Source organism: Nannospalax galili, unplaced genomic scaffold (assembly GCF_000622305.1).
Source record: "Nannospalax galili isolate Female #2095 unplaced genomic scaffold, S.galili_v1.0 scaffold362, whole genome shotgun sequence".
NCBI lineage: Eukaryota > Metazoa > Chordata > Mammalia > Rodentia > Spalacidae > Nannospalax > Nannospalax galili.
The window spans coordinates 1,907,647-1,922,988 of NW_008348785.1; the positions used below are offsets into that span (position 1 = coordinate 1,907,647).

General features: G+C 50.4%; 1 protein-coding gene across 3 annotated transcripts in view; it reads left to right on the plus strand.

The window, feature by feature from the left end:
• Ctbp2 (C-terminal binding protein 2) overlaps positions 1-15,342 on the plus strand; it is a 150,693-nt gene that overhangs the window by 671 nt on the left and 134,680 nt on the right. For 2 of the 3 annotated variants that reach the window (XM_029569820.1, XM_029569819.1), the window contains exon 1: positions 1,438-1,570. The exons of the other annotated variant lie outside the window; for it this stretch is intronic. The gene's annotated coding sequence lies outside the window, so the exon portion shown is untranslated. Of the gene's footprint in view, positions 1-1,437; positions 1,571-15,342 lie in introns of those variants that run through there. 3 annotated transcript variants of the gene reach the window in all.

Genomic DNA, 15,342 nt, shown 5'->3' on the forward strand with positions numbered 1-15,342 from the left:
GAGGTAAGGGGGACCCCGGGGGAGGACTGGGGCCGCCGCCGCCCCCGCCTCACCTGCGGCGGCGGGCTGGGGGCGCAGTAACCCGCGCCTCACTGCGCCACTCCGGGAGGAGGAGGAGGGCGAAGGACGCCGAGCCGGCATCCGAGGACATCTTAGGTCCGGGTCCCCGGCCCCGGGTACCCCCGCTGAGCCCGGGGGATGGACGCCGCCCTGGGGGGTCCTCGCCCGCCGCCCTTCGCCACCGATTGCGTCCGCTGACCGCCGTTTGCGCCAGGATTTTTGTTGTGATGAGAGTTGATGAATGCGAAGTAGGCGGTCACCTTCCTTCCCATCAGGATTGGAAAAAAAAAAGGAAAGAAAAACCCGGAGCGCAGCGGGGTCCGGAGGGTAGCGGCGGCGGCGTCTCGGCGACGGTTTCCTAGGCGCCCCCGGCTCATGCTCCCCAGCCCGGTGGGTGTGCGCGCGGGGGCCGCCGGCGATCCGGGCCGAGCGCGCCGCGGGGACAATACGGCGGATCCCCAAGGACTCGGAGTCCGAGCGTGCCGGGGTGCCGCGGGCCTTACGCCTGCGAGGCGGGCCGGGGGTGCGCAGAGGCGGGGGGCGGCGGGCACGAGTCGGGGCGCGCGTGGCTCGGGGGCCCCCAGGGGGCGCGGCCCCTGCCGGCTGGGGATCCCGCGCGGAGCCCCGAGAGCGCAAGTGAGAGACCGGTAAGGAGGCGAAGTGGAACCCTTTTGTTTTGCCGGGCCGGCATTGTTGGCTCCTCCGGGCAGCCGGGCCACATCTGCCGCCGCCACTGGCGCGCGGGGCTCTGCCCGCCAAAGTCGCGGCTGGGCGGGGGTCTGGGCGGGCCGCGGGGGGCGGGGGCGGCGTCCCGGGCATTTCCTCTGCCCAGCCGCGCTCCGGCGGGCACCACTTCCTCTTCGCCCGCCGCCGGGATCTGGGGCCGCCTCCCTCGGCTCCCCGCCCGGGCCGCACTTTTCGGGTGGGGCGAAGCAAAAAAGAAAAAAGTTTGGCTGAGGGGGCTGGCTAGGGCGCGCCCTGGGCGCGGGGACCGGCGTGGCGTGGGCCGCGGTGCCGCCTCGCTACTCCCGGTCCTCGGCAGAGCCGGACCGGCCCGCGGGAAGCGCCTTTCTTCTCTACCCGGAGACTCGGGCAAAGGAGCGCGGGAGTCCGGGCGCGCCCAGGCCTTTCTCCGGTGGGAGGCCCGGCGCCGTGGCCGGTCCCCTTCAGCCCACGCAGCGCCCGGGGCTCGGAGGCCGCGGGCCCGAGAGCTCGGCGTGGTGACCGCGGGCCGCGGAGAGACACGCGCGCACACACTCCCCGCCGTGGCTAGCTCTCTGCCCGCGGCGAGTGTCGCGGACGCGGGGAGTGCGAGTGCGCGCGTGTCGGTGGTTATCCCTCCGCACCCCCGTACTTTGCGGAGGCGGCCTAAGCAGCGGTTGGCCGTAGGGGACCCCCACGTTTGGAATTTTCTAGGGGAGAGGAAATTTTCAAGAAATCCCGGCTTGCGTGCTCGTGATGGAGGCTGCTGGTAATGGCCTACGTCGCCACGCCAGGCTCCCAAGCCCGGGTAAATAGATCTTCCTGTGTGTTTCCCCTTTTTTCTTTAAAGACCGGAGATCAGGTTAACTTCTTCGAGAGTCTGAGACGAGTGACTTGAAGGATAGACGAGAGAATTCTATAAATATGCATCGGGAATTTAAAATGCTAAACGCCTTATTTGCAATTCTCTGACATTCTAGAGACGGGTATATTTTTATCTGATGTGGTTAATTTTGAGGGGACCTTGTTTTGGGGTGGGGGTACAAACTGGTTCTCTCCAACTTTGATGAAATGCATTCACTCTTGAGAGGAGATTCGGCTTGCACTGCTAGGTGCCGGGGTTCAAAGACAGCTTAAAAATTACCTCGTGTTCAGCTTCCTGGGCTTGCTGTTTGCCCCTAGGTTTGCAGAGTAGAACTAGTTTTCACTTACTTCGGAGAATTCTGGTTTGAATTATTTAAAAATAAACCTTTTACATCTTGTGTAATTGGACTTTAAAGGATCTTGTTTTTATAATTTCTTGATTTCAAGGACTGCTTATTACAGCAAAACAAAGTAATATTTAAAATGCTAATTCATTTTCAGCACTAGCAGCTTTAATGCTAAAACAAGGTTTCTTTTTCTAAGTGGCAAGGACTGTATCTTAAAGTTAAAACACTGAATATCCTTTTGTCTGGCTCCGACACACTCCTGGAAAACCCCCCAGTGCCCTTTTTATAGCCCCCCAAAGAAAAGTTAATGAGATGGTAGGTTTCAAGCAAGCAGCAGGCCCTCCCTCTCGCAAAATATGCCTACAGTTGCCATTGAAGTTGAACGTTAGCCGTGAATGCACTTGCCTTTAATGAAACCAGTTTAATCGTTCACACTTGATCAAGTATAACATGACCAAACAAAGGAAATAAGCCAGCATATTTCTGTAGAGCACTGAGGGGTTTAGTGTAAGTGTTGATGTTGGGTTGCCCCTCCCCCCATCCTGGCCCAGTTCAAGGGAGTGAGCGTTTGAAAGCAAGGGGGATTTATGACACTGATTGGTTTTCTGTGCCCCAGGGGTAGGAGACCCGGGGTATGTCTCTGGAAAGCTGCTATTAAAAGGAATTAGAAGATCTTGGGTTTGGAGCTTGTTTTGAACCTGACAAGGTGCATTTTGTTTTCCTGTTTGGGGAGATACTTAGACTGAGAGGGTATGTTGCGTCTCCTCCCCCTCCCCCTCCCCTTTTGTAATGGCACGTTAATAAGGCAGGTTGGAGGGTGGTATGCCCTGCTGAGGGGAGCTCAGCCCTGTGAGTTATTTACGATTTCACTTGGGAGCTTTGAAACTGACCCTTGAATGGGTGTTCATGTGGGGGAGGGGCAGGATGGATTACCTTTTCTTAGCTGTGATTTTTAAAAAAACCCAAACCCCCAAAACAAAACAAAAAACCTCTTCTTTGTCCCCCAAATGCATTTCCTTGCTAGGCTTCAGTTGCAATTTATCTGTGGGATTTAAACATCAACAGAGTGAAATTTTTTTTTGCCAGTACAAGTGTGTCTCCTTAGAGTTAAGAAAGTTAAAAAAAAAAAAAAAAAAAGTTTAGCTACCCCAAACCAAACACTACTGCCATTGTAATAACACGCCCGGCACATACTTTGTGAGATATTTTGGCCTTTTAAGACTCAGGCACACCTGTTCCTGTCCCCACTGAGTCGTTTGCTTTCCCTGGCATTGTTAATCTGGCCCTTGTACACAAGATGAAACAGTAAAACTTGCTAGTGGAATAATTATTAACTGCTCCATCCGTTACCCTTTCAGGGAATAATCAATAACTTCACTCTTGACTTGAAAAACTCCAAACAGAACTCTATTCCTGTAAGCCTGGAAAGTGTTTTAAGGAGAGATTAAGGTGCAAAAACAAACAAGTAGCAATAAACAAAACTGCAAAGACCAACCTCTGCCCCCTTGTCAGTGTTCTCATGCAGCCAATAGGTGGCAGGTATAAAAAATAAATGCTTTAGCTGGGCGTGGTGGCTCATGCCTGTAGGCCCAGCACTTGGGAGGCAGAGGCAGGCGGATCTCTGTGAGTTCAAGGCCAGCCTGATCTACATAATGAGTTCCAGGACAGCTGGGGCTACAGGGAGAACCTCTCTCAAAAAGACCCCCCCCAAAGTAAATAAATAAATGCTGAAGGAGCAGTGTGCAGGATTTAAAAATTATCATTGGGAACCTTTAAAATACGAAAGGAAAGAAGACCCAGGGTGGCATGCTTTGACTTCTTAAACAAGGAAAAGGACGGGAAAGGACACCTTTCAGGGAGGACCCCCGCTGAGTTGTAGCAAGAGAATGCCATTTGCCAAAGAACTCTTGGCATCATGAATCATTTTGAAGGCAAAGTTATACCCTCTGCACTCAGTGCTTTTCCTAAATGGAAAAAAATTTTAAAGAGCTTACAGCATCGGTAGGATGGTGGCCCCAGTTGTCATTTTTTACCACTGTCATTTCAATATAGAGGGGCTGTCATCATAATGTATTGAGTTCAGCCTGGGTCCCTCTGTTAATAATCTTTCTATCAGCAGAAAGCAGAAGGCCAAGTGTCCAGAGGCTCTGATGAAGGCCACATGTAAGCACACAAATTCATACAGCACATGGTTGGGAAGGGACAGTTAACTGTCGTGCTAGGTACAAAGCGCTTAGCTAATCTCTCTGAGTCCAAGTGATACAGCTCCAATACAGGGGTGGAACACAGTTTTGTAGTCATTAAAAAAAACGGGAGTGTAGGAGATTCTTGACGAAGTCCTTGTACTTAATAGAAGGGACACTTTCTGGTGTCTTCCTCACCAACAGCCTCCGCTAGACTGGTAGTTGGGGCATGCTTGTTGAGGCCTGTGTGCGCTGATAGTTTTGGAGGGTACCCGGATGACTGATAGAAAGCCTCCTAGCTGCGCTGCTGGGGCTCGGATCAGTTTTCCCCTTACAGCTGGCAAGCATGTCTTAATTTACTCTGCCTGCAAGTTAAAGTTACAGCCCCCACAGAAAGCAGGGAAAATTCGAGGTTTCCTCCACCCTCTGTCTTTTTGAAGTTAATTTTTATTCTAGTCTGGGTTTAATGGAATATGTGTCATAGATTTATGAAAGGTTTTGGGGGGGAAATCCTATCTCTGAGTTTGGAAAATTATAATTAATAATGGCTGAAAACTTCAGAACCATTTTTTAAAAGGTGTTCAGTCAGTGTTTCTTTTGATCATGATTTAATGAAGAGTATCCCAAAGCCATCTATGTGGCTCTAATGACATTCACAAATTAATGTTTGGGCCTAATCTGGAGTTTGCTTTTAGATGTCATTATTAATATTGAAAGCCTAAATTATGGTTGCACTTGGGCATTCAGACCTTACCCACTGAAAAGAAGGGCTTTGCACATGGTGTGGAAAGGGGGGGATTCACAAATGAATACAGAATGTACAATGGAGAGAGCGCCAGGCCATTGTTTGTGAGGAATGTTGACGATGGGAGCCAAGGGGCAGTTTCGCCTTCATTCTCCAAACTGCAGCAGAACACAGAACCGGGTTGGGAACTAGCCTGGCATTCATCTGCCTTGGTCAGGCATGGAAATTTGGCCAGTTTCCCTTCCTGATTTTTTCTTAGAACTAGGTGGTCTTACTGGATTACTAGGGAATTCATGCTTTCTCTCCTTAGTAATCTGCATTTATTTTCTTTCTTAATTCCTTCCTTCCTTCTTTCCTTCCTTTTGAAAGATTTCAAAAGCACAGAGTATCTGTTCTTCCAGGAAAGTATAAGAATCAACTTTTCCTCCCCTCCTTTCAAGTTTGATATTAAAAGAGCCATACACAGCAGACACTGGAGCAATCAGAAGTCCCAGGAAGGAGCTGTTTGTTTTTATTTCTCTCCCCACTTTTAAAGTGCTGTTTCCTTTATGCAGTTGGGGAAAGTCACCTAGAGTGTTTGCTGTAGCCTGTAGGGCCTGGCCTGTTTTGTGGCCTCTTGCTGTCCTTTCTGAAAAAGCCTTTTTAAATCTTCTTTCTCAAAGCCCTCCCCCTACCTGGTGGAGCCCCTTGATGGCTCAGGTGACATGCATTCCTGGTACCTTTGTAAGAGCAGGCTTTCTAACTGGACTCATGTAGGTAATTGTCTATTCCCTGGGCAGCTTCCGTTCTGACTTCCAGGCCCCTTGCTCTTTCCAACTGAACCTAGCCAGTTCCCTCCTTCGGTGGGTGCTTAGGAATGACCTGCTTTAAAAACTGTGTACCTAACTTAGAGTTGACTTGAATTGCGTGGAAATTGATAAAACGGTTGGGTTCTTACTAACAGGGCAAGTGCTGATTTTGACTTTATAGGAATTGTGACTTCTAGGTCATTAATAGAATTTTCTCCCCGACCCTGCAAGTCCTGTGTTTGGAGGAATAACTGATGGCCAGGTTTGCCTTGGCTTCTGGTGGCCTGAAAGTCCTGGTGGAGGGAGGAAGGGGGTCCTGCTCCTTAATCATTGTGCTTTTAACATTCCCTCATACTTGCAAAATACAAAAGGAAGTATACCTTATATCAGGTAGGTTTTGGGTTTGTGTGTGTGTCTGGTCTCCCATGCCCCTGACTGGTTTTGAACTCCTGCCTCTAATTCCAAGTACCATACCTTGATTTATGCAGTTGATTTTGACTTTCTCCATTTTGATCTGCAGAAACGTGTTTCTTACTTAAAACAAAGCTTTAATTACGATGTAAACTGCCTGGTTTAAAGATTGTCTGCTAGGAGACAGTGTCAGTAACGCTGTGTCTTGTCCCAGGCCATGTTGAGGGCTGCTCAGAGGGAGTAGAGTGAACATGACTACTGGGGTGTTCCCTGCAGTATCCAGCCAGCTCAGGCCTTTAAACTCAGCCTCTTTACCGCTGTGCTCCCGTCATGCCTGGAATCTGGCCTCCAGCTCTGGACAAACAAAAACTTCATTATTGGAGACATGGAATCCCAGGAAGCTTCTCTGGAAGGAACTGGAGACCTAGATCATGACTCTGTGTGTGTGTGTGTGTGTGTGTGTGTGTGTGTGTGTGTGTGTGTGTGCGTGTGTGCGTGCGCGCGCGCTTTCCTCTTTCTGTTCTTGGTCCCACTATGACAGTTAAAAAAAAATCTTACCTAATATGGAGGCCAGCAAAGAATTGTTTTATAGCTGGGCATAAATGGGCAGAACTGACAAGTGTAGTATTTATGTTAGCTGCCCCAGGTGTGTGTGTTTCCCTAGTGAATAGAGTGGGGAGGGCCTGGCTAGGGGAGGAGCCCAGCCCTGCAGGTGAAAATGTTTCTCTGAAAGTCAGGAAAGGGTTGGGGCACCTTTTAAAAGAATCCTACCTGTGACTTTATTCTCTTGCTGATGGATGGTCTTGGCGTAGTCTACCTAGGAGTAGAGTACTGAGTGCAAGTCTCCTTCACTTGTTCTGGCCCTACTGGGCCGAGGAATGACGGAGGGGGGTGTCCACACACTAGTTTGGATGTCACATGTCCTAGGCCCGGTTGCAGTGAGCTTTGAGACCTGCGAGCCAACTGGGCAGAGCCGAAAGAGCTCTTAAACCCAGGTCCCAGAATTAGTGAAGGAACCGAGCAGGCTAGCATTCTGATCCTCCACCCTCCTTAAGTCGGACTGTGCCCTCGGCGGTCACGTGGCCTGGCTTTGCTCCGAAGCACAGAGCTGGTTCCGCGGTTAGGGGCCTTTGCTGTTCAGCTGCTGGGCCAGATGGGCCCTCCTGGGCCCCAGTAATGGCAGGCCCTGAGTGACCACTGGGACCCGGGCTTGGCTACTGCTTTCCAATCACCAGAGACTGAGGTGGAGGCCCAGGCCCCGGGTGGGGTGCGGGGGGGCATCCCCCTAATAAGCTCCGTCAGGAGGACGAGGTGTCATTTTCTTTGGTAGTGTAGTGGACGGTGGCTATTTTAAATTTTGTATCTTCTGCACATGTTGCTCCGTCTGCATGGCTGGCGGGATCGCTCGCCCGCCTTTTGGGGACCGGCTGGAACAGGTGTCCCAGGTGGGTGCCGTGGGTCCCTAGAACACTCGAACCCCAGTCGCTTTTTCTAAGGACCTTGAAGTACTAGGGAAGTGCGATCGTTGAAAAGAGTGCATCTTGCTGCACAGACAGCCTTATAGGTATGTAAGTGCCTGACAAGTAAAACCTGGGAATCTTTTCATATTAAAAAACATTTCACAGCCATTAATCTTCACGAGGCTCCCGCGAGCTGGATAAATACAGTAATTCCTGTTTTTATGCGAGGAAGAAGGGGCGGGTTTCGGAGTCGGCGGAGGTGGGTCAGGCCCACGAGGACCCCGGGCCTCCTGCGCAGCCGGACACCAGGATGACCTTCCGTGTGCGGACGCAGAGCCGGCCCTGGGGAAGGCCGCGGGGGTCAGCCTGGAGTTCGCGGCCGCTGGGGACCGCGGGGTGCCTTCCCCCCGGGCCTGGGGCCTGGCTTTCTGGGGCCCCCGGTTTCCGAATTCTGGTGGAGTGCTGCTAGTCCCTGGGGTGCGCACACCTGGCGGCCCCGCCCCTCCCCCTCCAGGGTACCTGACACCCCCGGAAACGCCCCCTCGCCCGCGCCTTTTCTCTTGTTAATCCGAGCAGTAGGGAAGTCTTTGAGGTGACAGAAAGGAGCTCTGTCTCCCCAGCGCCCACTTCCTTCCTCCTGCTCAAGGCCTGGCCTGTCCTCTCACCTGCTGGGGCCGTGATTTCTCTAGCGCCTCCAGTGGACCCTTGGCGTGGTTCGTTGATCGACTGCATGGTGGTAATTGACCCACAGGGGCATGAGCTATTTTATAACGTTGCCGGCTGGTGGTGCAGTGTCTAGGACTTACCACAGTTGGAACGTTATGATGAACTAATGATGAAGTCCTTGCGGTATTTGTCTGGTCCCATAGTACTTGAGGCAGGTAAGTAGGGGTGGGGAGGGTGCATAAGCTGAGGCCCGATGCGCCAACCTACACCGGAGTGATTTATCCCTGCAGCCGGGCTGCTTGTTACAGCGGCAGCTCTTTTAACACCTGGGGTCTCCAGATTGTGACTGGAGGTTTCTGGGCGCATGATCTAGACTTAGGGGGTGGGTGGCTCATCTGTAGGTGAAGGAATTTTATCTTGACATACTTAGTGCTTCGGAGTTCCTTTGCTAAAATAATAAGGACCATTTTTTGAGCCCTTGCAGTATCTGACTGTGACCAGTACAAACTCGTCTTTGAGTTCTCCAAGTGGAGTGGTGACTTGCCCACAGAGCTGGGTCCTAAAGTAGACTGAACAGGACTTCCTGGTGGAGGAGAACCTCCTGTCTGGGGTGGAGTCTCCTCCCTCCTCCTTTCCTGCTTTCCAGCTGAGCAGAGGGGTGGGGTAGGTTCCGCGTTCTCCCAGAATTCAAATGGACTTCTCAGAAAGAGTTATTTCCCTCCCTCAGGCTTCCCAGAGGCCTGGAGCAGCACATGGTGCTGGGAGAAGTTGGACTTTTCATTTTGTGAGGGTAGCCCAGTATAACAGGGAGGGGCTTCCTAGACACTTTCCAGGCCTTAAAAAATGGTTTTTTTTTTTTTTTTTTTTTGGTCTTTTTGAGACAGGGTCTCCCTGTAGCCCCAGCTGTCCTGGAACTCACTATGTAGACCAGGCTGGCATTGAACTCACAGAGATCTGTCTGCCTCTGCCTCCTGAGTGCTGGGATTAAAGATATGGGCCACCACGCCCGGCCCTAGAAAATGTATTTTAATACATTTACTTACTTGTGTGTGGATCCAAGAGTGCCAGGGCACAGAGGACAACTTTCAGGAGTTGATTATCTCTCTATGTGGGTCCTTGAGATGGAACTCAGGTCATCAGGCTCTGAAGCAAATGCCTTTATCATTTGAGCCATCTCTACCCAACCTCCTCCACCCCCCTTTTTGTGAGACAAGAGTCTTGCTGTGTTTTTAGGCCGGCCTCCCAACTCCTCATCCTGCCTCAGTTTCCCAAGTGGTGAGATTACAAGTGGCCATCACCACCTTCTGGTAGGTTCACTGTACTTTTGTTTTACTGGGGATCCAACCTAGGAGCTCGCTCACTCCTTTTTCTCCTAAGTCACCCTGGATGGCCTTGAACTCATGCTGCAGCCTCAGCCTCCTGAGTAGCCAGGACTCCAGGGCTGTTTTTGCCAGGTCAGTCTTCACTGGACTTTTTTTTCTTTTTTGTCTTTTTGAGACAGGGTCTCCCTGTAGTCCCAGCTGACCTGAACTCACTATGTAGACCAGGCTGGCCTTGAACTCACAGAGATCCGCCTGCCTCTGCCTCCCAAGTGCTGGGATTAAAGGACTTTTGAGGTGTCTGTTATGATTGGAAAACCTGTGTTACAGACTTACTGTCCCAGAGGTTCTGGATGCTCAATACTGCTGACTCAGTCTGTTCTCAGAGGTAGTTATTTTACTGATGAAGGGACTAGGCTAGGGTAGGGGAGGGAATCAATAGGTTACACAAGTAAGGGACCCAGAAGTTTAGTTCCAGCCTTAACATGGCTATGGTTTCTCTATTATCAACAAAAGCTTTTGGTTTTTTTGGCTGACACCAGGATATTCAGAATGACTTGGCAACACTGGTCAATGTTATTAGCCCCTTTTCCAGTCTCTATTTCTCCCTTACCTGGGTGTGCCCTCGAAACATGCACACTCCCCTGGAAATATATGGATCAGCTCCCAATTGCTTAGGGCCAGGCATTGATTTTTGTGTAGTTAAAACTTGAATTTTGCCAGGTGTGGTGGTGCACGCCTTTAATCCCAGCACTCGGGAGGCAGAGGCAGGAGGATCTCTGAGTTTAAGGCCAGCCTGGTCTACATAGTGAGTTCCAGGACAGCTGGTGCTACGGGGAGAAAAAGACCAAAAAAAATTGAATTTTTGCCAGGCATGGTGATATTTTAATCCTAGCACCAATTCATGAGGCCGACGAAGTTGAATCTCTTGAGTTGAAAGCCAGGCAAGGCTACTAAGTGAGACATCCCCCCCTCCCCCCCCAACAAAAAAGGACTTGAATTTCCGCTTTAGTTGACTAGGTTAGCTGGGTCTGAAAGCATTCTCAAAGCAAGCCCCACCTTTGTGGCATGTGCCCCCTCCCTTGGGGGAGGGGCTTGAATATAGCCCATCCCACCCTGTTGCTCCCCAGTTTCTGCACATTTTAAAGTAGAACTTGATTCCTGTGTTTATAGGGTATTTAGGGGAAGAAGCTGAGAACCGCGGCAGGCTCTCTCCTGAGGAGGGTGGTCTGTCTGGGTAAAACCAGGAGAAACTTTGAACTTCCTTTCCAGGAAGTTCAAGGTTGCAGCCCTGCAACTTGGCCTTAGCTGGGAATTTGAGTGAATTCTCCAGAACAAAAGGAGCTGCTTCTTTTCCAAGGGCAACAAAATTGAATGGGAATGGCACGAAGTTGGGTGTGTCCTAAAATCCTGAGCCTAGCCCTGCCCCAGTGATTAACTCACCTGAAAGGCACCTGGGGCAGGTGATGCAGCCGCTGGGACCGACCCTGACTTCCCTTGGAGGTAAGGTCCCCACTCCGATAGGGATTTTCCTGAAAAACAGGCTTTCCTTTAATTATAACAGTACTTCCCTGCTTTGTGGCCCTTCCTTCCTTTCGGGAACATGTATGGGCTTGTGAGCTGGGGAAATCCCTGCAATCTTGCTGGAGCTCAGGGGCCCCGTGAGGCTGGGGGCTTGGAAACATGGTGCGTGCTACCCCATCTGAGAGCCAAGCAAGCTAGGAGGTGTCTCTTAACAAATTACTCATGTTAGTCCTGGTGTCCTGGCCCTGCTCCAGTTGAGTGATGATTATATTTCTGTCTATTTTAAGTTCCCCCGAGTTTTCAAACAGGTCTCCATTCTGTGTTCCCTTCACATAGAGGGAGTGTAGGGGGTGGAGGCTGTCTTGGCTCTGACTCTGAGGGCCTTGCTTATGAGACCGGCAAGGATGAATTTGCTTCCGTAGAGCTGTTTGCCTGGATGGTGGTCACGTCTGGGTCTTACAGATAGCTGAGCACCAGAATGTTCCAGGCCCTTGTGACTCTCCCAGCCTTTGCTGCCTGACCACTGCATGCAGTTTCTGGATAGATGGTCCATTCCCTGCCAGCCAGGGTTTTGGGTGAGCTCAGAAGCATGCAGGTGGATCTGGGGTTCAAAAAGTATGTACCAGGGAACCTTTGATTACTCCCTCAACACAGGGTAGGCCTCCGGGGTGCTAGTTTTCAGAGCACCTGGTTTTCCCACCTGGCATTTGTGCAGAGCTCTGTGTTTTCTCTAGTCCTTCACAGTGCTTTTTACTCAGGATTAGGGACGCCCCCACCCACCCAACCACATTTCTCAACTAAGCCTAAGATTAAGAAGAGATTGACAAGCCAGGAGACCCAAGAAATAAACCTGGAATTCTCAGGCCGTTCTCTCTGGAATAGTTGGTTAATTCCTTTTCCTTCCTAAACTGCCCAAAAGTACCCAAGAAAGTAGCACAAAATTAATTTGTTTCTCTCTCTCTCTCTCTCTCTCTCTCTCTCTCTCTCTCTCTCTCTCTCTTTCTCCTTTCAGAGCTTCATGTAGTTGAGTTTGTTGTGTCCAAGGATGGGGACAATTATGATTTACTGCTCATGGGCAGATCTATATACTAGGTCAGCCCCGAAGAGTCTTCCCCCAGAAGGAAGCTCTGAAAGGATTTCTCAACTCCTGTCTTCTAAAGAAGGACCAGGTTCAAAGCTGTACTTAGGGAGTTCAGTTAGCTGTTGATGACCTTAGACACACAAACTCTTCTCTGGGGCTGGAACAGCCCATTTGGGGAGCACTGGGGACCTGAGGGAGTTCTATTAGAAAGGATATAACTGTCTTCCTTCGAAAGGCTCAAGGTTAGAGAGAGAACCCCACCCTCCTAAGAGGCTTGGAGAGACACAAGGGAGAGACTATTTTAGAAAGTGGTAAAGAAGGGCTGGAAAAAGGCGGAACTCTTCCTGCATTTACATTTTCCAAGCCTTTTGCAAGGGCTTGGGTTTCTGAGTGTAAAATGAGGTGTGTTATAAGAGCCCATGAGGTAGGTAATGCTTATAAGTGCTTAGAACAGGCTGACACGTTGTATGGGTACGTTAAAGAAAAATACTATACAATAAAATGGAGAAAACCTGCCCCTCATCTCACGGATACATGCTGTGTGCTTCACACCAGGTAGATAACCAAGGACCCCCATCCTACATCCAGGTGGTGGAAGGCAGCACCCAGTACTGGGTATTGGAAGGACTGGGACAGCCCCTGGGCCTGGGCTGATGTGACCATTATAAAAGAATGCTTAGAATATACAGTGCCCCAGCCTAGGGAAGGGTGGTAAGTTTTGGGGAGCAGCCTAGTTCTCATTAGTTCCTGGGACCAAATCGATAAACTGAAAAAAGGTTCTAGAAGTCTTCTTAGTTGGTGGAATGTTACTATGTATTAGCTCATTCCAAGAAATGCCCAATAAAATATTTACTTGCTATCGGAGACTTACTTTCCCTTCCCATGGAGGGAAAGAAAATTGGCTGTCCTGCCTGATGGACAGCCAGCATGGGAAGGCCAGTGCTTGGCCCAGCTGTTCTCGACAGGTGGAGTCTATTGAGAAGAATGACCCAGGATTTGATTCTCCTCCCTGGGCGCTCAGTTTCCACGAGCTGGGAATCACAGGAAGGGCTTGGAGACTTCCTGCACCCTCCCTGCAGCCTAGGGCAGCAAAGAGACTCCTGTCTGCCCCCTTCCCTCCCTGGACTGGTATGCATAGCTCCTTTTACTCTCCTGGTCCACAGGCTGGGGGGGTCTGTGCTGCCTGCGGGTGGGACAAGGTATTGTCTCCTGGAGTCTTGCGGTTTGCCTCTCTGGAGTAGGTATTTGTTTGGTCAGGGGCAGCTTTGGTAACAGACATGGTATATGTGTTTGAATGCCACTGACCCAGGCCCTGGAAACCTTGGAAATGGGCTCCAGGTTGCCTGTCCATTCACTCTAATATGCTACCAAGAAAGCACCCACTATGAGCCAGCCAGCCAGGGTGCACGCATTAGTATGGAGTGGTTTGTGAGATTCCAGTTTTTACTGTTTTTGTTACTATTTTTTGTTTTGTTCTGGGGGTTATTTTTGAGAGAGGGCTTCACTGTAGCCCCAGCTGGCCCGGAACTTGCCTAAGCTACTCTCTCAGTGGTGCAGCCACTATATACCCGGCAGATTTTGTGGGTTTTTTTGTTTTTTAAGGCTGAGTCTTTAAAGTTTGGTGTGGTATGCACACCTTGAACCCCAACACTTGGATGGGTGGATCTCCTGAGTTCAAGGCCAGTCTCAAAACAAAACTACAAAAAAGGACAGGGTCTTTGCTGTGTAGCCTAGGCTAGCCTGAGTGCCAGGTTGACATGGGTGATTCCAATTTCAGAGCTGCTCCGTCTCCAGAGCTGCGTTACATTCTAGGTGTGAGTAGTAAGCCCACGTGCAAGAGTTTAAGAAGACAGTTTCTTACCTTAGCATCAGGGAAGGCTGGCCATTTCATGGACCAGCAATTTCTTTGGACTCAATTCAGGCCATTCAGAATTTCATTTGGAAAGCCAGATGGTCCTTGAAAATGCCCTTGGGAAATGAAGGGAAGAAGTACAAGGGCATCTCAGAGGTCAGAAGGTCTTGATTCCACACTGGCAGATCTTGGGGAGGGTGGGTAGATATCTGAGATGTTGATAGGTGGCATTTCTGTAGTATGAACCGTTGCCGCTATTTTTGCTAGCAGCTGCAGTATGAGAAACACCCGATAGCCTGTAGTTATTAACAGTGGCATTAATGGAGTTGAGACTGGAGTTCTCGCCTCTGCCTTGTTTGACTGCATGCAGTAGTACTACAGTTGTTTCCTCTCCGTCCATCTAGCATTGCATACTGGCAGGGAATAGAGTCTGAACTTAATGGTTAGCCTTAGGGGTCTCCCAGGAGCACAGAGCCCTTTTGTGTCAAGAAGGAACTGATAAATGCCAGGGTCCCTTAGCCAGTCCCTGCCGTGCCTTGCTCTCCAGGTTGGCCCATGCATGTGGGGTAAGAAGCTAGTTGTGGCTTTGGTGGTTTTCACATGAGTGACTCGTGCAGTCCCCAGGGAGGACATGATGACTGGGTGGTTCCAGAGAGGCTGGCTGCCAGAGCAGGGGGATCCCCAGGGCACCCCTTCTAAGAGTCTGTCTCCTGGGCTCCGCCAGTCATGATATTGGAGAACCCCCAACATCTGTATTTTTAGCAAACTCCTCCAGGTGCCAGCCCAGAACCTGCCAACCACACACAGACCGTCTTTAAAAACAAACCACTCCCCCGGCAACACCTACCCACTTTAGTTACTGAACATTTGGCATGCAGAGGTGGCTGAAAGGTTTTATATAGCTTGGTTAACCCCCAAATTGAATGGATATATTTGAAATTTGAAATACGTGTTTGTGCCCTTTCTTTGCTTTTAGGGTCCTTCAGCCTCTAGAACATCACCATCTAGGGATGCTAGAGGGAAATTCTCTAAGTCTGTTAGCACTTGGAGTTGGTTTCATATGTGGATGGGCTTGACTTTGAAATGTCTCCAGTCAGCTGTGTTCATTCAGCTTAGACTGGCCTGAGGGTCACAGGTACCAGCAAAGAAAGACATTCCTTTAGTACAATAAGACTGACTGTTTAGTGCACTCTGAGTATCTATATTCACAGGTCAAAATGGAAACATGAAGTCAGTTTGTATAGCCCAGACTGGCTCGGAACTTGTGGCAGTGTTCCTGCCTTGGCCTCCCAGTGTTGGGATTACCAGCACTACCACGTGAGCTACCATGTCCTACTTTG